General features: G+C 38.1%; 1 protein-coding gene across 11 annotated transcripts in view; it reads left to right on the top strand.

Moving 5' to 3' along the window:
* The window catches only part of RASGRP3 (RAS guanyl releasing protein 3), a 114,839-nt gene that overhangs the window by 16,030 nt on the left and 78,678 nt on the right, over positions 1-20,131 (top strand). For 2 of the 11 annotated variants that reach the window (XM_081590226.1, XM_081590217.1), the window contains exon 1: positions 4,836-4,939. The exons of 5 other annotated variants lie outside the window; for them this stretch is intronic. The gene's annotated coding sequence lies outside the window, so the exon portion shown is untranslated. Of the gene's footprint in view, positions 1-4,835; positions 4,940-16,446; positions 17,115-20,131 lie in introns of those variants that run through there. 4 more of the 11 variants (XM_081590225.1, XM_081590220.1, XM_081590222.1 and 1 more) reach the window with 3 other exon arrangements.

The following is a 20,131-nucleotide window of genomic DNA, read 5'->3' as shown; positions in this document are numbered from 1 at the left end:
CTGTAGGAGGTGATGTCATGTAAGGAAAGGACCACAGCTTAAAACTCTTAAGTAGTGAGAAATGAGTACACTTTACATTTCTACAATACATTATAGGTTTTCAAAGTACTTTTTCCCTATATTTATTTCCTTTGCTTTCCTATATTTACTTTCTTTGCTTTCCAGAAAAATCTGTGAAACAGATATTGCTATTTCCACTTTCTTGATAATTAAGGGGAACTCATCATGGTAAATGTGGTGGACTCACTCACTATGCCTTAACTAGATGAGGGCAGAGCTGGTATGAGAAATCCTGTCTTCTGATTCTTGAGAGATTTATTTTTTAGCCTCACAGCTATCAGCCCAACATCACAAACTCCTAGATGACTGAGCAGGGAAGGATATGTGGAGATGCTGTGTACAGGCAATAAACTGCAAGACTATCCACAGTCTCCTATCGTCTGACCCACAATTTCCCTGCACATCAACCCCAACACATGTAAAATCAACAGAGGCTAGGAGAGTACAGCCAAATGCACACAGCTTGAAGGAACCACATGGCCTCCTTTTGGAACAAGACTAAAGAATTAACTTCTGGGGAAAATTTTCCATCTGTTTTCCAGATAAGATTGATTAAAACCCAGTTTCACAGATTCCATGAAAGGATGGATGAGCTGTCCCTTCTGGCCTGGTTAAGTTTAGTTCACACTCCTCTGCAGAGTTGCAACTCCACCACACGAGGAAGGCCACTTCTTTACCTTCAGACCTCCTAAGGAGAAGAGGAATGGAGGTCCCAGATGTGAGCCCCACCCTGCACTGAGCACCTTGCTTTAAGAAGGTTGGCATTTTTGCTGCAGACCAGCTGAGTAACAGACAACCTCACATGCATTTCATTTACCATTTTGAGGAGGTAAAAGCAGGGAAGTGTGTTTCTCTTTGCCAGTTCTTGTCTCCCTTCCACTTCCCTCATGCTCTTTCCTCCTGATCTAGTTTTTTCAGTTCCCTTTGTTATTTTTAGTATAAAGAACTTTCATTGAATGACTTTTAAGGCTTCAGGAAAATGGTTAAAAGAAGCTGAGTTGGGGAGCACTGTCTGATCCTCTTATCTGTGTGTGTAAACTCAGTCCTGAATATTCATTGGAAGGACTGTTGCTGAAGCTGAAACTCCAATACTTTGGCCACCTGATGAGAAGAACTGACATTGGAAAAGACCTTGATGCTGGGAAAGGTTGAAGGCAGGAGGAGAAGGGGACGACAGAGGATGAGATGTTTGGATGGCATCACCGACTCGATGGACATGAGTTTGAGCAAGCTCCGGGAGATGGTGATGGACAGGGAGGCCTCGTGTGCTGCAGTCCATGGGGTCACAAAGAGTTGGACACATATGACTGAGTGACTGAACTGAACTGAAACACACATACACATTCATACACACACACTGTTACACACACACATATCCGACACCTGGGGAACTGAATGGATTAAAAATGGATCCATCTTTTGTTTGTTATTTAATGATAGTCTTTGCATTTTAATGGTGAATTCAGACAACACTGTGGTTCTTTAGGTATTTTTTATTTTCTCTTTACCATTCTTTTCCTTTCCTGCTTTCTTTTGGATTTTTCAACTTTTCTGTATTCCGGTTTCTCCCCTCCAGTGTTTTGAGGGTTACGTTGTCTATTTCTTTTCTTTTAGTAGTTATACTTAAAATTTTAAAACACATATTTGATTGAGCAAAGCCTAATGTTAATATCTTCATATTAACCTCATAACATCTTCTAAATAACATAAGAAAATTTTCTGAATATAAATCTTAGAAGCCTGTAATTATGCTCTCATGCTCCCATCTCTCATGTTATTACGTTGAAAATTTTAGCCCAATATAAAACACCAATTTTGTTGAGGTATAATTGATGTATAATAAATAGCACAAAATAAAAATATACAATTTGATGTCTTGACGTGTATATATCCATGATATGTATCACCACAATAAAGATAGTAGTCATCCACTTGAAAATAAAACACTGATTGAGTTCACACACGAACATACCTGGTTGCATGTAAACTTGTTTTACTTAAGGAGTTCTGTCACTTCTGAACAGAAGGAACTAAGATAATCACTATTCATCCAAGCCCACTAGCTGCTGCTGCTGCTAAGTCGCTTCAGTCGTGTCCGACTCTGTGCGACCCCATAGACGGCAGCCCACCAGGCTCCCCCATCCCTGGGATTCTCCAGGCATTGGCATTCTGCTAAATTCTTTACATTAATTATTTCTCATTGTTTTCTTTTTCATTAAAAAAAATTTTTTTAATTATGAAATATTATAACACATTTACAGAAGACTTGGAACATATGGAATGAAGTTACATAGAGTTCCACTATATCATTTCTTTATTGTCATTACTTTTCAATTATAAAAAAATGCAGGTTTAGTATAAGTGAATGTACTCAATATCAAATGAACAGTATGAAAGAGGAAAGACTTGCAATCCTTTTTTTCTTCAGAGTAGTTACATGTTTATTGCTTGTTGTCACTGCAGATATTTTCTATGCATTTGAAAACATAAATACATTATGGAGTTTTTTTGGCTTAAAACAATAATCATTTATGCATGCTGTTTTTATGCAGCTTGCCGTTGTCATTTATTACATCAAAGCCATCTTCCCATCCATCCTTCTCATGGCTGCATGATTTATTCAGCACTGAATTAATGTATTGTGATTATTTTGATCAATCATCACCAACTCAATGGACATGAGTTAGAGCAGGCTCCAGGAGATGGTGAAGGACAGGAAAGCCTGGTATGCTACGGTCCATGGGGTCACAAAGAGTCAGACATGACTGAGTGACTAAACAACAACAGCCCCTTATTTTTGGTTGTGTCCCTTTTATTGTTGTTATTACAAGTGTTGTATTGAACTTGTCTTATGTCTGTAGACAACAGGAGACTTCCCTGTAGCTCAAACGGTAAAAAATCTGCCTGTGAGGCAGGAGACCAGGGTTCGATCCCTGGGTTGGGAAGTTCCTCTGGAGGAGGGAATGGCAATCCACTCTAGTATTCTTGCCTGGAAAATTCCGTGGACAGAGAAGCCTGGCAGGCTATAGTCCATGGGGTCACAAAGAGTCAGACATGACTGAGTGATTAACACAGTATGTCTATCCTTGTGCATTTATTGAATATTTTTATAGGATAAAACTCTGAAGTACAATGCATTATTTCCAATGAGTTGGGTATTATCATTTCCGTTTTACAATTGAGGAATCTTACACAGGCCTTCCTCTGCTTACAATGGGGTTATGTCCCAATTAGCCCAATAAAAACTGAAAGTATCACAAGTGGAAAATGGATTTAATACACCGCACCTACTGAACATCATAGTTTAGCCTAGCCTAACTTAAACGTGCTGAGACCACTTGCATTAACCTATAGTCAAGCAAAATCATTTAACACAAAGCCTATTTTATACCCAAGTGTTGAGTGTTTCATGTGGTTGATTGAATAGTGTACAAAAAGTGAAAAATGAATGGTTGTAGAAGTTCAGAATGGTGTTAAGTGTATGGGTTACTTCCTCGTGTGATCGCTTGGCTGACTGGGAGTTGCAGCTTGCCACAGCAGCTCAGCATCACTAGAGTATCAGAGTGTATACTGCTGGCCTGTTGTTGTTCAGTTGCTAAGTTGTATCCAACTCTTTGTGACCCCATGAACTGCAGCACACCAGGCTTCCCTGCCCTTTATTTTCTCCCAGAGTTGGCTCAAACTCATGTCCATCAAGTCAATGATGCCATCCAACTATCTCATCCTTTGTCACCCCCTTCTCTTGCCCTCAATCTTTTCCAGCATCAGAGTCTTTTCCAAAGAGTCGGCTCTTTGCATCAGGTGGCCAAAGTATTGGAGCTTCAACTTCAGCATCAATCCTTCCAATGAATATTTAGGGTTCATTTCCTTTAGGATTGAGTGGTTTGATCTCCTTGTAGTCCAAGGGACTCTCAAGAGGCTTCTCCAATACCACAGTTCAAAAGCATCGATTCTTCAGAGCTCAGCTTTCTTTATGGTCCAACTATCACATCCATACATGAATACTGGAAAAACCATAGCTTTGACTTTGTGGACTTTGTGGACTTTTGTCTCTGCTTTTTAATATGCTGTCTAGGTTGGTCATAGCTTTTCTTCCAAGGAGAAAGTATCTTTTAATTTCATGGCTACAGTCACCATCTGCAGTAATTTTGGAGCTCAAGAAAATGAAATCTGATGCTGTTTCCACTTTTTCCCCATCTACTTGCCAAGAAGTGATGGAACCAGATGCCATGATCTTAGTTTTCTGAATGTTGAGTTTTAAGCCAGCTTTTTCACTCTCCTTTTTCACCCTCATCAAGAGGCTGTTTAGTTCCTCTCCACTTTCTGCCATAAGGTCAAAACTCAGAATTCAAAGTATGATTTCTACTGAATGTAGATAGCTTTCACAACACCATAAAGTCAAAAATTTGCAAGTCAAGCTATCATAAATCAGGGGGCGCCTGTACTTGAAGAGTTAAGTGACTTATTCAGCTAGTCAGTGACTGATTAGGGAATGAGAATCCTGATTTTCCAGTTCTCCAACGTGCCAAAATCCTCACCACTCACTGTACTGGCTCTCCTCCTAGTTTGGAAAATGGCTAAAAAAGAAAAAAAAAGTTATTAATGTTGGAATTGTCAGGAGGAAAACTAGGGATTTTCAGCTAATAGTAGTCCTATGGAATTAGATTGCAAGGGACATATTTCAGGCAACTTAGAGTTTCACTTGGCCCCTATGCTGAGGACACTAATGTCAGAGTTGAAGGGCTATTTTTAGCAGGTTACTTTTAAGCACCCCTGGAGGGGTTGTGAAATAACCTCTCTTTCACAGGCAACTAGGAATTGCTTGCCTATTTTTTTTTTTTTTTTGTTCTGAAGAAAAGGACACAGACCATCTAGGCCAGTAAGTTGGGTCCAAAATTGGACTCATGTTTATTTTACTTAATAAATGTGTTCTTGAATAATATGAGTTGAATTTTGGTTGGTCGAATGCCATTTTTAATGAACCAGGGCACACACATTTCTTGTAATCCGGCAATGAGTGGCTTTCTAAAACAAAGAATGCTTTGGTAATGTGAACAGTTTTCCTTTAATTCATGTTGAATAGAACTTTTTTTTTTTCTTTCCTTTGGGCAAGGAACTCTATGCTCAGTTGCTGGTGTCTTAACTTGTGTTGGCTGGTATAGCCATATTAGTTAATGGTCATGTGGAATATATAAGCTGTTAAAATACAGACTAACATAGTCCAAACTTTCAGTCCAAAATCCCAAACCAAATGACATGGTGAAACTATATAATTTAGAAGAGGTGGTTTGTGATAAACGCCTAACGCCAGAAAGAGTGTAGTTGTAGACTTGGGGTACTCCTACAGTTATATTTGGATTGTAAGCCCCATCCCTCCCTCACTGAGATGGCATGTGGAAGAGCTGGCCCTTCAGTTACTAAGGCCACAGTCCAGAAAATAAGATAGAAATAAGTGAGGGCGCTTCTGACCCTTTTCCACCCAGCACTAATTTCTAGTACAACATTAACATGTTTGTTCTCCTAACATATCAGTTCATTTTTGCTTATACATTTTTAAAAAATCAATCAGCAAGAGATTCTGCAACTGGAATGGGCTTTAGAGTCCATGGAACTTTTGGTGTATGCAGATAATAAGGGTTGAAGTGAAGTGAAAGTCATTCAGTTGTATCTGACCCTGTGATCCCTTGGTCTGTAGCCTGCCAGGCTCCTCTGTCCGTGGAATTCTCCAGGCAAGAACACTGGAGTGGGTTTCCATTCCCTTCTCTAGGGGATCTTCCCAACCCAGGGATTGAACCCAGGTCTCCCACATTGTAGGTGGATTGTAGGTGGATTCTTTACCAACTGAACCACCAGGGAAGCCCAAGAATACAGGAATGGGTAACCTTTTCCTTCTCCAAGGGATCCTCCCAACCCAGGGATCAAACTGGGGTCTTCTGCATTTCACTCCAATACTTTGACCACCTGAGGCAAAGAACTGACTCACTGGAAAAGACCCTGATATTGGGAAAGATTGAAGGCAGGAGGAGAAGGGGACGACAGAGGATGAGATGGTTGGATGGCATCACCTACACAATGGACGTGAATTTGAGTGAGCTCCGAGAGTTGGTGATGGACAGGGAAGCATGGTGTGCTGCAGTCCATGGGGTCTCAAATTGCTGAACAAGACTGAATGACTGAACTGAAGTGAACTGCATTGCAGGTGGATTATTTACCAGCTAAGCTATCCAGGGAAGCTAGAGAAATAGATTCTAACTCTTAACTTGGGCCAATTTTAGTGATTTGGCTTAATATGCTTTGGTTTTTTAAAAATGTTATTATTCTACATGAAAATCAAGCAAAATCTTCAACACAGATGATTTAGTTAATATGTCTGGTAGGGCAGGATTCTGCAAATGAATAATCTTGATCCTCTAAGTTTACATTGATCAGTCTTTTAAAGGCCTTGACCCTTGCATTGCTTTCAGTTTAATCTTGGGAAAATAAATGAGCGTTCAGAATAAAATGAATAACTGAAATCCCAATAATTCCAGTTTTGGAGATCTATACTTTGGAAATAAAAGCACCAGAAACTAAGATGTATGTGCTAGAATGTTTAGTGCAGCACTGTTTATAGAGGCAAAACACTAGGAGCATCTTTATCGTTCAGCAATAAGGTGAATAAACTATATAACTACGTATGAAGGAGTACAAAACTATTAGGAAAATAAATCTATGTTACTGATAGTGAAGCCAGTGTATGTAACCACGATACACTGTGATGGGGGAAAATCAAATTACAATAATTTTTTAATGGAAAAATAGAGCCCTATGTGTGTATGTATGTATGAGATGCATTTCTCATAGGTGTGTGTCATCTCAGTGAGAAAGAGGAGTTCTACAATGACATATTTTATTTATTTTTTTGTACTATTTACCTTACATATATCTCTATATTTATCTATGATGAGCATTATTACTTTTTAAGTTTAAATATTTTATAAGTTAAAAAATTCACACAGGCATCTGTTTCTCTTACAATGTAAAAGGAAACAAGAGCATTCTTCCAAGTGATAAGGTAGTTTTCCTGACCATTAGAATATATATTTTTAAAAAGAGTTTATGAGCATTCAAATACCTATTGAAGCCTCACCACTGAGGTTGCTATTTTCAGCTATTTTAACCTATGCTCTCCTGCAGTGATTGCTCACTACCATGTGTTTATTTCCACAAGCCAAGATGCTTTGGCTGACTTTCTTAGTTCCTATGGTTGTATTAAGGAAACAGCACCCGCCTCTCAGCTCTGACACTTCCCGTGTACTTGCCTCTCAGTTTGAGAGTTTACCACAACATAAATAGATCTATTGCCTTTCACTAATAAGAATGACAATCACCAAGAAAACCCCTGAGAATAAGCACTCCTTATTTAATTAAAATATGAAGGAAAACTGGAACCGTTCCCACCACTTTTTTATGTGCTTCTAAAAGGGCTTTCTTAGTTGACCCCCTGTGATCTGCAAATAAGAAAATCCTATAGCAAGAATGTTAGATCCTCATTCCACAGCAGGTTCCCACTCTTGTGGTTGCCTTTTTGTTTTTCCAGGAAGTCATAGAAAGGAATATCTTATCCAAAGACGTTCTACACACAAAGGGTATAAGTAACCTGAGATGCAGTCGAAAGTTTCAGCAAAGAGAGTGCAAGTAAACCATGGCGATATTTGATCAAGTATATGATAAATGGAAATGAGGTTAGAAGCTCAGGCCTCACAGATTGAGAACCTACAGGTGGTGATGGTTGGATTAAAGCTTGAGCAAGTACTTTGGCACTAAAGACTGGAAAATAGGACTTGTAGTCAGCCAGCTGGGTTTGGGTAATATGGTAAAGTAAAGAGCAGAAGTGATTTAAGTAGAACATTGACACTGGTTAGAATTATGTATAATTTTGAGCAAAGGGATTTGGTATCAAAATAGTATGGCTAATGTATAGTATAACCATGGTGTAAAAATAAATTCATTCATTCATTCAGAAAGTGTCCACTGACCATCATCTTCCAGCCCAGGCCAGTGGGCTGTGATGTGAACCCAGGACAGCTTAGCAGACTTACAGAAGTCCAGCAAGAGCAAAACAGCAATGAGAGAACAGGGAGAAGTGGGTCCAAGGGGTCCTATAGTTTGCATATAAGAATAAGAGGATTTGGAGTTTCTAACTGTGCTTTTCCTGTGATTCCTAGGAAGATCAAATTGTGCTCCACTTCGTGCATTTGGCTATCACATAACAAGAAAAAAAACAAATTTGAATATTTTCTTTGCCTCATTTATCCCTGAATCAACTTTGTGTTTTATACTTTGATATAACAATAATGCTGACACAAATAGGAAGGAAACCATAAATCTGAAAACTGCCCTTCTATTATTTTCTACACACGAAATGATTCTCAGGAAAATGCATAGAGACAGCCTTGGGGATTTTGTTTATTTATATTTATTTATTTACTTATTTTTTACTCTAAGCAACTTTTTTCAAGAATTGAAAGAATTCTGGAAACTGCAGTGGCATTTTAGAAGATTTAAAGTTAATTTTGTCATTAATCTGTGGTATATAGTGATGAAATCTTCAAAGACTGATGAAATTTGCTGTCAAGTCAGGATTTTGAAAGAAGACTCTTAGCGGGGGAAGTTATTGTATAAGCAGTTATGCTAGGTAAGGTGTTTTGTGCCATGAATACTTAATTTTCCTTCCTGTTTTTTTAATTTAATTGAATATAGCTTTAGCTAGCGTGGTCTAAGAAGCTACACTAAGAGGTCTGAGAAGCTTAGATGAAGGGGAAAATGTTGCCATTAAGATAAATTTAAATGAATTAGATTGAGTAAATGCAACTCTAATAATATGTAATTTATTTTTAAAAAGTAAATGAAATTTTATAAAAAAAAGGGAGAAAAGAGAAGAGATTGGCAGGAAAAAGAGATACTGAAAGTGGAAGGCTATTTTTAATCTGGATTGATTTGTTCCGAAATTTGGGAGTTCCTCCTGGGATGGTGCATAAAAGGGGAGCACAGAGGATGGGGTTTGAGGGCACCTTCTGCTGAGGCCTCCTCTGCTACAGACTGTCCTTATTCATTCTCCTCTTCATTTTTCTACAGCCTGTCTCCAGTTTATGAATGGCTGGGTTCCAAAGACTCACTTATAAATCAGTTATTGGGAACTCAAGATATTTTTAATCCATAGAAGTATTATGCACAGAAGCAATAGTTTTTTAAAATATTTCTTTTACTTATTTGGCTGTGCCAGGTCTTAGTTGAGGCACTCTGGGTCTTCACTGCAGCATGTGGAATCTAGTTCCCTGACCAGGGGTTGAACCCGGGCCCCCTGTGCTGGCAGCATGGAGTCTTAGCCACTGGGAAGTCCTAGAAACAATGTTATAAATGCCACTCAGTCTACCAGACCACCTCACGACCACTGACCCACTATCACTGGCTGAAATAGCACACGTTTGTAATGGACAAGAGTGGCAGACTACTGTTGTGATGCCAATGATTAGATCTTAAAGTGCCATGCAGTTTACTTGGCTTTTATGCTTGAGGGTAAGCAGGGTAAGCTAGAAAAGGACAAGCAAGTCTCTGAAAACTTCTCTGACTGCCAAATCATTTTGTGGGGTAAATGTGCAGGGTTTGGAGTCAGACGGTCGCATTCAAAATGTCTCTTTCTTTGCTGCTTCCTAGCTGAGGGCAGGCTAGTTAATTTTGTTAAAGGTCCTCTGGGAATAATAGCATCTCCATAGAGCATTGCTGTGAGAATTAAAGGAGCGTTTTAAGCAGCTGATAATTTGTTATAAACTTTTAACAATATATTAATATAGTACATTATAATATTAATAGATGCTGATTGTTATGATAAATATTTGTTGTTATTCCTTACATATGGCTTTCTACATGTTCCACTTTTCTCCTGGAGGTGTAATAAACCTTGAAGGTAGAGATTTTTGTCACATACTTTGATGAATCCCTAAATGCAATGTACTTTGAACACAAGACATTTTATTTTCTCATTTATTGACAATGGTTTACTTAGTTCAAGGGCTTTGGCGGTTCAAAACTCTACTCTGATTCTTCACAATTATTTTTCTTTCTGTGACTGGCATGTAGCTCGCATGGGTCTTACAACTGATTGTGATTATGTATTTATTTTGGCTCACACACGGTGAAAAAAAGGGGGGGAAAAAGGGAAGAACAAGAAGGTGAAGGAAGATCCCCTATGATTCTTAGACAAATGGTGGAAGAAATAAAAAGGAGAGAAAGGGCCCCCAAAGTATATGTATCTGAGAAAGCAATGACCAGGTAGAATTTACTGAACTCAAGAAACATAAGTGTAACATTGCATATGAGGTTCCCTGAAAATAAGGTGGGGGTGAAGATGCAGCATAGCGTTGGTACCTCAGGTTGACCAGCAGGTGGTGTGTCACCAGCTTGGAGCAGCTTGTATGGAGCCTGGCACCAAGCAGATGGATGGTTGGGCAGCTTCAGAAGGGGGCAGCTGGCAGGGCTGAGGGGAGTGAGGCGCGGCGGTGGTGGTGGTTCATGCTCTTTGATCATGTGTGCATGGGATGGATACCACTTGGGAATTTCTGCTTGTGGGAATGCCTCTAATAGGCACAAAGGCCCATCGGGACATCTCTGAGAAACTGAATCCAAGGTGCTCCAGCCAGGCCATGATTCCCTCCTCTTCCTTCATCCTTTGAACCTGGTAGTTCCACCACTTCCAGTGACTTGCTGTCAGTTATGGCATCTAGGACCACCAGTTTTGAGAATAGAGACTTAGTTGGGAGGAAGTGGCTGGCTTTGTTAATGGATGGTGAGGCTTTGCTGCTCTGAGTCCTTTCTTCTTAATCATGTTTCTCATCAAGGGCTTTCTCTTCTTCATGTAGATGATTGAAATACTTCAGTATGTTTATAGGCCTAGTATACTTTTTCTTATATAAAAAAGATCTCATTTGAAAATGAACAACTGATACATATTTATCATGGAAACGCTAGAAAAGAGCTGATAAGCATAAAGAAGCAGGGAAAACTGGATGTGACCTCAACTCCCAAAGATAACTGCTATTAAAAATTTGGTGTCAAAAGTTTCAGTTTTCTACATGCTCACATATTTTCTTAGAAAAATGAAATCACACTGAATAAATTGTTTTGTAATTTGTGTTTTTCACTTAATCTATACCAAATAGTTTTCCACATTAACATATTTCAACATTATTTTATGATGACTCCATAGTGGTCCATCTTATGAATATGTTATAATTTATTCTACTACTTTTGGCACATAGATTGTTTCAAATTTTTCACTAGTAGAAATAATGTTGTGAAAAACACCCTTATATATGAATATCTATATTATATTTTGGGGATATATCTCTAAACACAAACTGAAGAATTATAAAGTATACATATTTTAAAAAGCCTTTGCTACATATCACAAAATTATCTTCCTCAAACATTGTAGCAATTTATATTCTTTCCAGTAGAGTATGAAGGTGCCATTTTCCAAACCTCCTGCCAACATTGGAAAGTATCAATTATCCATCTTAGTCAAGTTTTTAGATAATAAATGATATCTTATTATTTTTTAATTTATATTCATTTTTAGGAAACAATATTTTTCAGATGTGTATTGGTCATTTATATTTCTTCCCTTGTGGACCATTTATAATATCCTTTGCCTTGTTGTGAACTATAAATGCTATTCATGTGTTAAGGCTCTTAACCCTTTAATGTACAGGTTTCATTTTTTAATCTCATTTTGTCATTTTTTATTTAATTTTGGTTCTGGTGGGGTTATTTCTGACATATGCAAATTTTACATTTTATTCATTTAAATAGTAAATTTTTTTCTTTATGATTTCTGCTTTTCTGATCATAGAATAATTTTCTTGATAAACATATTTAACCATGATTTAAATGACTTTTAAGATTATAAAAACAATTACATCATTTTCTCCAAGTGTGTGGTTTTATTCTCATATTTCACTCTTTGGTCCACTAGGCATTTACTTTGTGTATGATGTGAGGTAATAATTACATCTTTATTTTTCCTAATAATTAACTATTGAACCAGTTAATTCAACCAGAATAATTTTTCCCCACTGGGTTTAAATGCCATATTTAACAAATAAACATTTTATTTTAGTACTTGTGTTTATAGTTCTGGGCTTTGTGTTCTGTCCCATTGCTCTGCCTCCTTTGGCATCAGTATCAAACTGTTAAATTTGTGATTTTTTCTTTTTAACCTATTTAATATCTAGGACACACCCCTTTGTTTTTTTCTAAAAATTTCTTTACCATTCTGTAGTTCATTCTTTCAAATAAACTTCAGGATTTCTTTTCTAAGCTGTTTGAAAAATCTTTTTGAGATTTTAACCAAAAATTAATTATATTTATAAATTAAATAGGGAAAATTGACATCTTGACAATGTTGAATCTTCTGTTCCAAGAAAATTACATAACTATTTATTGAAATATTTTCTCAATATAGTTTTATAAATTTTTAAATATAAGTTATTCACTTTTTTTTTTGTCATTTCTAGAAATTTTGTTGCTACTATTAAGCTTTTTTTCTCCATTATGTTTCCCAACAGTTTTGGCTATTATATGGAAAATTCTTTTATTTTGTGAATTTGTTTTCTAACTGTTCACCTCACTGACATTTCTTATTATTTAAAAACTTTTTAAAAAGCTGATTTTTTTGAGTAAATGATTATAACATGTACAGGTTAGATAATTTTGTCTTCTGCTCTTTCATAATTCTTTTTTTAGTTTCTTTTTCTTATCTGGTCTAGAATAGTATGCTAAAATAAATGATGGTAGTGATAATGAGCATCCTTTTGTTTGTTTCTGACTTTAATGTTTATACTTCAAGTATTACACCTTGAGGTATGATGCCTGTGTTTGATTTGGGATACACAATCTTTACTGTGCTAAGAAAAATTCTCCTATTAATTAAAAAAATTGATCTTTAGTTCTATCAAAAGACTTGTTAAGATTATCTATTGTGCTAAATCAAAAGTTTTTCTTCTGTTGACTTATTTATGTTACTATGCTAGTGCATTCCTTAATATTGAGATTTTTTTTTTTCATCTCAAGTGTTAACTATGTTTATACAGGAATTTAGTCTGCGGTTTCCTTTATTATGTTCTATCAGTTTGTTTGTTTGTTTGTTTTTAAATTGAGGGTATTATGTTAGCTTTCTGTTACTTTTGTCCACTTGAACATTTTGTAAAGCCTGGGAATTATCTATGGCTTCAAGCCACAAGAAAACTTGATCGTATGAGTAATTTGGACCAAAAAGTTTTCTTGGAACAATTTCTTAATAGCTTTTGCATTTTCCCATGATTATTGATCTATTGTTTTTTAGCTTCTTCTTAAGTCAATTTGTCTCTAAGTAACTCTTTTGCTTTGTGCATACTGTTTGATATGTGGTGTTCTTACTACTGAAATTTCTAAGCATTCTATAACTGTTTTTTCTTCTTTTCCAATCAATGATTTTTTTTTAAGACAAATTATAAACCTTTTGAAAAGCTTGGCTCTTTTCTGACTTTTGTAATTGTTTTATAGTTTTACTACAGTGTTGTCAAAGAATGTGGAGAAAATAATTTCTTTGGGGAGGGAATTGCTTAGGATGATTTCATTCACTAATATAAAATCCATTTTTGCAAACTTGAAAAATATCTTTTCTTAAAGGAATAGGCAGATGACCCTTCTCTTCAATCATTCATTTATTTATTCAACATGGTTACAGCCATGTATCTCCTATATATCAGACATTGCACTAGGCATTGCAGGATATAAAATGAGTAAGTTATACACTTTCTCTAAGGTAGTTGAAGTTTGGATGCAACATAGATGTATGAAGACCTAACTATAACACAGAGTAAGAAATGCGACAGCAGTGGAAAATACAAGAGAAAAATTCAAGCCCAGTCACAGGTTCTGGTAATATAAAGGTACCAAAGCCACCGCCATGGCCTCTGAGAAGCTTTTAGTGTTAAAAAAAAAAATAGATTGAAGGCAGAGACGGGCTTTTGAAGGCAATGCAACTAATTAGGAAACCAATAATCAATGAAGACACATGCAAGATGTAAGAAAACAGGAAGAAAAGAGGGGATTTTCACGTTTAAGGGGCAAGTAGAAGAAAAGTCCACATAGGAGGCTGAAGGAGGCAGGAGTAAAATTTTATAGAAGTCACAGGAGAAAATTTTAAGGAGTGTTTGGATCAAGTACAGCTGAGAAGTTGAGTAAAATACAAGTGAAGCCAATAACTTTGGTTTTCGGTGACTTGGGGGAAGGTTTTATGTGTTAAACATATGCTATTTTAATGTTGGAGAAAGATAGCTGACACATGTACTTAGTGATTTGTTGTTGTTACATTAAAACTGTAGATTTGTATATTTATGTAGTTTCTGTATCGACATTCCTATTTATAGCTTTTTTCTCCTTGAGCTATATAATCTTTCTGTGCTTTGGATTGTCTTGATTTGGTCAGAATTTTGATACATATTAGCCACTTTTAACAACTAATTTTGTTTGATTTATATTATAAACTTTTATAGTTTTTGAATAAATCTAGCCTGTTTGCCCTTAAAATAAATTCATTTCAGTGAAATTGATGGAAGAAGCCAGACTGTAAGCAGGTTGAGACTTAAAATGGGATGCAAGACCATACAAGTATTTTTCCAGAAGTTTAGTCATGAAGGGAATGAATGGGTTAGGGCAGGAGTTAAAGAAGCGAAGGATCAAAAAGGATTGCTTTTAGGACACAGAAAACCATGAGCATATTTAGATAATGAGGAGGGTGAGAAGCTAAAGTTGTTGGTGAAAGCATCCTAAATAGGTGGGAGTTGCCCAGTGAGACCCAAATCCAGTAGGTAGATGGCCTCTGATAGGAGGAGGGCCCCTCTCTTTGAGTTGAAGGAAATGATTGGTACCTGTAGACAGTATGGGCATGGAGGTGGGATCTCCCCATTTCTTTGCGAGGCTGAAAAGTGTCATTGTAGAACCTTCCATTGCACTTCTGGACCCTGTTGGGAAGGCGTGTTCCCAGTCGTGATCTGCACCGACAGTTTGCTTCAGGGGTGTGACTCAGGGTCCATCCTTTTGTTCCTCTCTGCCAACAGAAGGAGCAAAGTATTTCCTTCTTTTATTTTTCTGGAGTATAGCTGCTTTACAATGTTGTTTCTGTGTTTACCTGTCCTTAGGCTCTTTTTTCTATTGGTTATTGAAGGGTTTCTCTCTTTCATTGACCATGTGCTATGCATCAGAAGAATTAACAAGTCAGTTACAAGTAAAGTAACTGATGGATGCCATCAGGTGACAAAAGTTTCTATAATTATAAAGTAAAAATAAATCAAAGTAATATTTCACATCTTCAATAGGCCTCCTTTTCTGTTTCTGGTTAATGATGGTCGTATGAACACATGAGGAAAAATTGCTTATGAAGCTAACATGTATTTCAGCACATTGTACGCTGATGTCCTATTTCTGTTACTAACTTTGAACCCTTAAAAAAAGATACATTTTGAAGCTTTAAAAAAATTTCATTTGTACTTTGGACTCTCACATGTTGCTAACAAATGAATCCTCCGAAAGAATGGCAAGACTGATGGTTTTTTTCATCCTTTTCTGATTTTCTGGAAAAACATTTTATCTTCTGTACAGAGGAAAATTTCTGGTTTGATTAACATTGTAAATAATCATGAAACAAAATCCAGATTTGAAAAGTGGCCCCCACAGGCTCTTCTATTGAATAAGATCTTATTTATGAAAAAATCAAGGTTGACAGTTTAACAGGCTCATTATGGTTCAGAAATCCCCTGGGGCATTTTAACCTTTTAAACATCTTTTTTGGATGTTCAGTTTGCCAAAAGGGCTGAATCTCCGTCCCATCTCCCCTCTACCCTGCTCGGGCACAGATTTGGGTAAGTGTCACTCTTACCACACCTTGGGTCAGTTACCCAAGGTCAGATACTGTCCAAAGCCAGATAGCTTAAAGGCTTTCTTTGCAGAGAGAGGCAAAGAAGAAGGGGGGTGTGGTGGTGGGAAAATCAGCCCAGGTGAGAAATATGAATTCAACAAAGCACTCAGGATGGTTTGCCACTTTTGTGAGCAACACAGGAAACAGCAGGCTGGTCCCATTTCCTGGCATACCAAAGGGGGCAGCGGCACATCTGCAAAGTGCTTTGTGAATTTCTATGATTATTTCTGTTTCCACTCTCATTCCCTCGCTGATAATCTCAACAGTGCCACCAAATGTTGACACAATCCAGTAGATCACTGTGTGGAAGTTTGGTCTCAAGTGCCTGAAATCATTTCCATTTGCTCTTTAGATAAAGCTGCATTTGCTATTCCTCATTAAGCCTCCACACATCTGCCCCTCAGCATCACAGGGCATAGTAGCCCTGTCCTTTGAAATTAAGCCTAAGCTTTCTTAGACTGACAGTCTGCCCTCCTCAGAAGAGTCCACTCAGTTCGTGGCTCTTCCAACAAACTGGAGCCTGGGATGCTGAGAAAATAAAACCAAGATGGAGCAGCAGATGGATGTAGACTGGGGACACCTGGAAAGAAGAGCAGCTGCCGCCAGCTGTACTGCTGGGGTCCCTTCCTCTTGCTGTTCAAGTGCCCATTGAAAACCTGAGGGAGGGAAGAGAGCAGACGGACTGTCAGCCTACCCCCCGCCACCTCCTTCCTGACGCAAACACATCAACTTTCCACTTGCAGTGACCTGCTCTCCAGGGTGAGTTATCAGCTGTTCGTGTTTTGTCACAAAAGAAAACAAATGATGGAATGTGCTGCTCTACATGCTAATGCACTGGCTGAGCCAGTGCACGGGTTATGAGATGGTTTGCGAATTAGGAGAATAATGATCTTCAGTTTCTGACCTCCTGGCACGTAGCGGTATTTATCAGGAGGTGCATGTGACTGGTTAAGACACAGCCGCAGCTTGAAGGAAACAGCTGCTCGTCGAGTGCTCTGGCACTTGGCAGCTGAACAGGCAGGGTGCTGATGTGAAGAATACACGGCCAACCATCCTAGTAAGTAACTGGAGAACTTTCTGCTCCGTGTGTGTGTGTGTGTGTGTGTGTGTGTGCAGGTACACACATGTTTTGCAAGCCACTGACAATTTTTAATTTTGGTTTCCCTCTGACACTAAAGAAGGTATTTTATTTCTACCTGTTGCTAATAGCCATTTGTGTTTCTACTAGTATTATTTTAAAGAAACTATTCTTTCCAGCAGCGTTGTTTTCTAACTTTGAGGATTAGTGAGGCATATGACTTGATTCCTATCTAGGAAATAGTGAGTTTATTTCCTGGTATTTGGAATTTTAATGGTACATGTCATTTAGTTTCAAAACCAAGATTCAGTTTCTGAAGTAGAGACTATTGAAGTGAGTTGATGATTAGATTTGATTTTCATTTGTTTTTACCACTGACGCTTGAGTCTTAACCATTGAAAATATTGTTTGAGAAATAGCTTGTGAATCAATTGTATGTCTGACTGGACCATTCTTAGTCAATTTTGAAGACTGTCTCATGTAACTGTGTGTAAAAATCTGCAATACAGAAAGCTAACAAAGTAAGACTTAGATTAGAAATCATATTTAGATTTCAGACATGCTTTCTAACTCATAGAAAGATAAATTTTATAATTCTTTTCATCTTCACTAGTTTACAGCTTTTTAAACTCACTTCTATCACTTTATAGCCAAAATTTTAGTCGTCCCTGGTCTTCCTTATTTTAGATAAGGGAAAATTCCTGTGTTCTTGATGTAAACAGCCGTTCTTCCTTGTTTACGACCCAGATTATAGAAGTATTATAATTATATTTTCTGAAGCTAATTATCAACTCTAGGGGACCTGGCATCCAACACTGAGAGAACTTGTTCTTTCTTTGGTTCATTTGGCAGTAATGGAGCTTGGTTTCAGGAGGGCAGCAAAGCAGGCACAGTCCTGAAACAAAGCTTTCGTTTTGGGGACTTGTCCTTGCATTGTTGTCCCCGAACAGAATGTTTAAGAAAGGGAAAGGGGAAAGGGCGAAGGCAAAACCTCTGGAAGTGACAGGTCTCTGAATCAGACCCATGGGGGCAGATAACCAGACAAGTTCCTTTTTCTGGATTGCCTGGACATTAAGGGGGGTGGGGGTGGGGGTGCACAGAGTGGTGTTTTGATTTGAATTCTGACCAAATTTTCAGTTTTGCTTGTGAGAAACCCAGGGCACCCTGAAGTGCGCTTCTTTCCCTAAATGACTGGCAGATTGTCATACAGGCTCAAGTTCTCCCTCCACCACCCCCACCCTCCTCATACATGGAGAGTGGGTTGAAAATGACACACTGATTCTGCCCAAGTTTCCCTCAGTGCGTTTGGCCTTGAGTTGCCACATCAGCCAAAGACCTGGGATGGAAGCAGATTCAGATGCCTAGCTAGTCTGGCATTGGGAGATTTTTTTCCCCTTTATTTCTATCAAAATGTAGACGGATTCACAAAAACTAGAGTGTCCAGTAAGGAAACAATGTGTCCAACTCCTTTGTTCCTCTGTATGCCAGCTGTGTGAGGTCCTCCGGTCGGCATGTGGCCACATGGCCCAGCGAGTTCTGGCTGGCTGTGGGGCACCGGCTGTCCAGGGAGCCATTCTTCAGAGAGTTTGTTTCTGGTGTATTTCCCTTTTTCCAAAGGCTGACAGGAGAAAACAACACTCAGGTGAAGTCAGAGTTAAAAAGCCACCCACCTCAAAAGTGGGGGGTGTCTAAATGGCAGTCTGATTGTTCTTTGAATTATGAGTACTGAATTTTTGAAAGCCCACAGATTATTTTAAAAACCAATGATATCTTGACTTTCAAAATAGTAATATCAGAATAATAGAAATGATTATTTTGTATGAAGATAGTATGTCCATAGAACCAAAGTTTTGTGTGTCTCTGTGTGTGTATTTAGTTAGTTAGTTTTTAATCGGAGTATAATTCCTTTACAATGTTGTGATAGTTTCTGCTACAACAATGTGAATTAGTTATATGTATATATATTTCCCCTCTCACCTCCCCATCCCGCCTCTCTAGGTCATCACAGAGCACCAAGCTGAGTTCTTTATGCTAGACAGCAGCTTCCTACCAGCTAGCTATTTTATACATGGTAGTGAATATATGTCAATACTGCTCTCTCAGAACCAGAGCTTTAAATTCTAGGATGGGAATGATAGAATGTGCAATTTAATGCCTTCATTTCAAAGATGAGGAAATCATAGCATATTTATCTAGATCCCAGAACTAGTCAGGGGCAGAACTTGAAAAGATATCAAGGCTTCTGCTACCACTACCATCCCAATGTTAGCACTAATAATTATAGGGCTTCTCTGGTGGCACTAGTGGTAAAGATCCTACCTACCAATGCAGGAGATTTAAGAGATGTGGGTTAGATTCCTAGGTTGGGAAGATCTCCTGGAGGAGGGCATGGCAACCCACTCCAGTATTCTTGCCTGGAGAATCCCATGCATAGAGGAGCCTGGTGGGCTACTGTACATGGGGTCGCAAAGTCAAACCCAAATGAGCTACTTAGCACACACAGCACGAAAATTATAACATAAATTTATTCTGCACTTGCTGTGCCAAATATTGCGGTGAACAACTGTGTTCATGTTCATATAATCCTCACAGTAAGTCTATGTGCTTTATATAATTATTCCAGTTTTATAGATAGAGAAACTGAAGTTCAGAGACTGTAGTCACTTGGAGATACATGACGCAGGCAGAAGTGATACCAAGATCTGACTCCAGAGCCTGCACACGTTAAACAAACAAAAAAAAAAAGTGCAGCTCATCTGCTAATCTCACACACTGAAGCTTAAAAGCTCATGAAATGCAAATGAGACTATTTCAGCACAACACGATTAGACACACAATGAGCGTTATGGCCTTTTCGAACTCTCCATGGCAGGAAGGGCGAGGCTTCCCTTTGTGACAATCCAAGCACAGGCTCTGTAGCAGCACTGACTGGCAGCGTGTTTTTCTCCGTGAGACGGTTCACTGATGGCCCTCGCATTGGTCAGAACAGCCACTGA

This window comes from Giraffa tippelskirchi, chromosome 4 (assembly GCF_054371585.1).
Source record: "Giraffa tippelskirchi isolate mGirTip1 chromosome 4, T2T-mGirTip1v1.2.pri, whole genome shotgun sequence".
NCBI classification, from domain to species: Eukaryota; Metazoa; Chordata; class Mammalia; order Artiodactyla; family Giraffidae; genus Giraffa; species Giraffa tippelskirchi.
The sequence above is the reverse complement of the archived record's forward strand: the minus strand, read 5'-3'. Positions and strand labels throughout refer to the sequence as shown.